The sequence below is a fragment of the Prosopis cineraria genome, unplaced genomic scaffold, assembly GCF_029017545.1.
Source record: "Prosopis cineraria cultivar Desert tree isolate PC_DT_omini unplaced genomic scaffold, ASM2901754v1 PC14, whole genome shotgun sequence".
Classification (NCBI taxonomy): domain Eukaryota; kingdom Viridiplantae; phylum Streptophyta; class Magnoliopsida; order Fabales; family Fabaceae; genus Prosopis; species Prosopis cineraria.
In genome coordinates this window covers 8,378,147-8,382,382 of record NW_026555345.1, presented here as the reverse complement: position 1 = coordinate 8,382,382, position 4,236 = coordinate 8,378,147, and the positions used below count along the sequence as shown (strand labels likewise).

Below are 4,236 nucleotides of genomic sequence, written 5' to 3'. Positions count from 1 at the left end.
TCACATTCATTCCATAATTCCTTCTTAGAGCTGTGGTGTTGTATCGCACTGCGACCGACATGACTGTGTCCCCTAAGATGAGGACATTCAAATCTTCAGAGAAATGGGTCACTGTTAAGGTATTCATTTAATTGGTCAAGTTTTTAATCAAGAAATTGTCTCATTATATTTTGCAATTTCATTGATATGTGTTTTTTTATAGTGTCTATTCCAGCCAGATCAGAGCAATGACTGTGGTTATTGCTTGATGAAGTTCATAAGGACATTATCACTCATGCCCCTACCACATTATCTAACAAGGTATATATATAAAATTTAATTACACTTCAATTATAAATTTTAAACAATTTTAATTAGCTACCTATTAACTTAAAATTGTTGTAACTATTTGCTTACAGTACTTCGAGGACGTCTATTGCGTTCGTTATACGATTGCACATGTAGAAGAGGTCCTTGAAGAGGTGGCCCAATGTGTTTTCAATATGTGGGTAGCAACAGTAGTTAGGCCAGTACAATAGTTAGTTACATTTATATAGACATTTTTGGGCCAATTTTTATAGGATAGGCTACTTAATTTTGAAACATTAGTTTGCAAATAAGTTTAGATTTTAAGGTTAAATGTATAGAAATTTTTATGTTAATTAGATAGGAGATACTATTACAAACATTCATTATATTGCATTATTTTTGTTGCTGGCTGGCTGTTTTTTATCTTTATCTGTATCTTTATGTAGGGGGCTGCTTTAAAAGCAGCTACCATATAAAAAAAATTATGTCATTAATACTTGACGGTTATTTCAAAATAACCGTCAAGTATCAATATAGTTGACGCTTGTTTCAAAACAAGCGTCAAGTATTTGTAAATACTTGACGGTTATAAGGAAACAAGCGTCAAGTATTTATGGCTAAAAGAACATTGGCCATAAATACTTGACAAAATACTTGACGCTTGTTTTAAAACAAGCGTCAAGTATTTATGCTGGGAAGTGCATATTTACTTCATATACTTGATGGTTGTTTTCAAATAACCGTCAAGTATAAGATTAATACTTGACGGTTTTTAACCGTCAAGTATTATTTCTTTAATATATGTCGCACCCTTACGTGACAGTTAAAAACCGTCAAGTGTTGGGAAAAATAAGTGTCAAGTATGGGTATTTTCTGTGGTAGTGAGTTGGTTCTACCTATATCCTTGAAATTAAGGCGAGATAGCTAAATTAGTAATATTATTTAAAAAAAATTAATTTATTCTTGTTAAATATATCATATTTTCAAATATTTTTTTACTCTCTACTCAGACAATTATAAAAGAATACAATTAAAAGAAAATGACTAATAATTCACTTTTTTTATATAAAATAATTCAGGACCATGAAGTCTAGAATGTGACACTTAAATGTAGGAGTGAAGGGAGTAAATGTCTTCCAACTATTTCATCAAAATAATGGGTGGTTAATCAATTGATGTTATCTAGAAAAAAATTAAATACTTTTTCTCTCATATACAATCTCTCATTTAAAAAATTGTAAACTATAAAATTAGAAGTTATTTAATAGTATTTTTATATAGAGCAACTTATAAAATTGAAAAAATGATAATAAAATTTCTTTAAATTATATAAATAACATTTTAATCTCTCAAAATGCTATAATTTTTTATAAAGTCCTTAGAGACTTTTCTGTTATTAAGAAATTAATATAAATGATTAAATTATCCTTAAATCAAATATCAATTTTCATTCATAAGTTTTGTTCTAATATTTGTAACTTTTCTTCTTAAAATCATAAAAATTTAATAGCAATTTACAAATTCACATCTAAAATCCTGATATTCCTCAAATGTTGCTAATATCAATTGTTATTCATAAGTTTTATTTTAATATTGATAACTTTTCTTTTTAAAATGGCAAGAATTTAATAACAATTCATAAGTTCGCATTTAATACTTGACTTAAAGGTAATTTGATCATTTATATTTAATTTCTTAATGACATAAAAAAAATTTAATGATATAAAAATTACTAAAAATTTCAAAAAAATTTTAACATTTTAAAAAATCAAAATGTCATTTACATAATTCAAAAATATTTTATTATTATTTTTTTATAAAATTATCTCGTTTGTAAATAGATTTTTTAAAAAGTTTTTTAATGTGATTTTTCAGTATATCTTAAATGCCTTTGTCCTTTGTCTTCTGACTTCTGAGAGTACAAGGTCGCCGCTTTTTCAACCATACAAATGTGAACTTTTCGGCCGCTTCGACTTGAAAGAGAAGATTGAGGATGGCGAGCCATCGCAGGCTCAGCGTCTAGCCATTGATTAAAAGAGTAGTTTTTGAGATTAAAAGGCTAAAGTTTAACAAGTGACTTTCATAAGAAGAGGCTTTGGCCAGTTCTTCTTGATCATTTTTTACAGGATATTGTGCGGTATATACGGTTAGCTTTTGACTTATTTCTTTTGGCTATTAATAATATTTCGTTGATGCAAAAAGGTTGATTGGTAGGAGATATAATGATCCACCTGTTCAAAGTAATATGAAGCTTTGGCCATTTCAAATCATCTGCATTGCGAATTATCAGCCCAAAATTGTTGCGCCAGAAGAAATTTCTTCCATAATGTTAGTAGAGATGTGTGCGATTGCAGAGACTTGTATTTTAATTTTTGTCTACATTGAATGACTAAAGATGTAGGTACAACTGCTGGCCTCAATGTTATACAAATAATCAATAAGCCCATTATTGCAGCAATTGCATTATAGTCTTCAAAAGAAAGCTCGTTGTGACAGGGAGACCAACGTTCTTGTGTTTGATCTTGGTGGCGGTGCCTTGATGTGTCTCTTTTAACAATTAAGAAGGATGACTTCAAAGTTAAGGGCATCCATTTTGACATACATCTTGGAGGAGAGGACTTTGACAATAGAATGGGCTACTACTTTGTTGAAGAATTCAAGAGGAAGCATAAGAAGGACATAAGTGGTAATCCAAAGTCCCTTTGGAGGTTGAGAGCTGCATGTGAGAGGCCGAAAAGAACACTATCATCATCTTTTATTGTTGAAACTTGAAACTATCGCTGAGGTTGATGCTTTATACGAGGGTATTGACTTTTATTCAGTAATCACTCATGCAGAGTTTGAGGAATTGAACAAAGGCCTCTTTGCAAGGTGTTTGGAAATTGTGGGGAATTGTCTTACAGATGCAAAGATGGTTGTCCTGGTGAGAGAGCGAAGGCAGAGCATAACAAATGGTTGGACACATTTCACCTAGTCATTGCCCCAGAACTTAAGTGTGTTCCTAAGTTCAAAGTCTGCCTGTCCATTGACGAAAATGGTTTCTTCAATGTCTCTGTAGTGGAAAAAAGATCCGGGAACAAGAATGAGATAACCATAGCTAATGGAAAAAGAAGCAGAGAAATATAAAACCAGTGATGAGAGGCACAAGAAGATTTATGCTTGATTTTGAATCATGACTCCTGCTTTGAAAATTTTCCCGCTAATGCTTGTTCTGTTCAATGTCAAAGTCAAAGCACACTGTCCTTTCCAAAATGACAGGACAAAACTTTTGAGTATATATTGCTTGCTTTCTTTTGTTATTTTGTGGGTCGCACACTGTTACTTTTAAGAATAGCAATGTTATAGGATCATAGAGAATTTAATTAACAAAAAAAATAATAATTTTTTTTGAAATACGTAAATGATAACTTGGTCCTTCAAAATGCTGAAATTTCTCTAAAGTTTTTAAAAATTTTTTTATCATTAATAAATTTATATAAATTATCAAATTGCCCTTATTATAAATAAATAATTCATAATTTTTCTTCTTATATTCACAACAATGCAACAGCAAATACTAAATTTAACATGTGAAGTTGTGATTTGTTGTTGCATTATTGCAAATTTAAAAAAAAAGTTGCAAATATAAAAAGCAAAGTTGCAAATTATTTATTTTCAACAAGGGTAATTTAATAATTTATATAAATTCATTAATAATAGAGAAGTCTCTAAGGACTTGAGGGAAATTATGGCATTTGAAGGGATCAACTTGTCATTTATATATTTTAAAGAGATTTTATTATCATTTTTTCAATTTAATTTCTAAAGTTAAAAAAGTTAAACTATGAAAAAATAAGATATATAAATCTATAGAAATTATTACCATCAAAGGCGACTTAATTACCCTTCTCTTAGGTTGTAACTGGTATTTTTGGTTCTTAGAAATTGGATGGTGTCTGACTGAACTTA

General features: G+C 29.7%; 1 pseudogene; it reads left to right on the top strand.

Moving 5' to 3' along the window:
- The first annotated feature begins 2,485 nt into the window (after nucleotides 1–2,485).
- Nucleotides 2,486–3,262, top strand: LOC129292307 (heat shock cognate 70 kDa protein 1-like; annotated as a pseudogene).
- The last annotated feature ends 974 nt before the right edge of the window (nucleotides 3,263–4,236 follow it).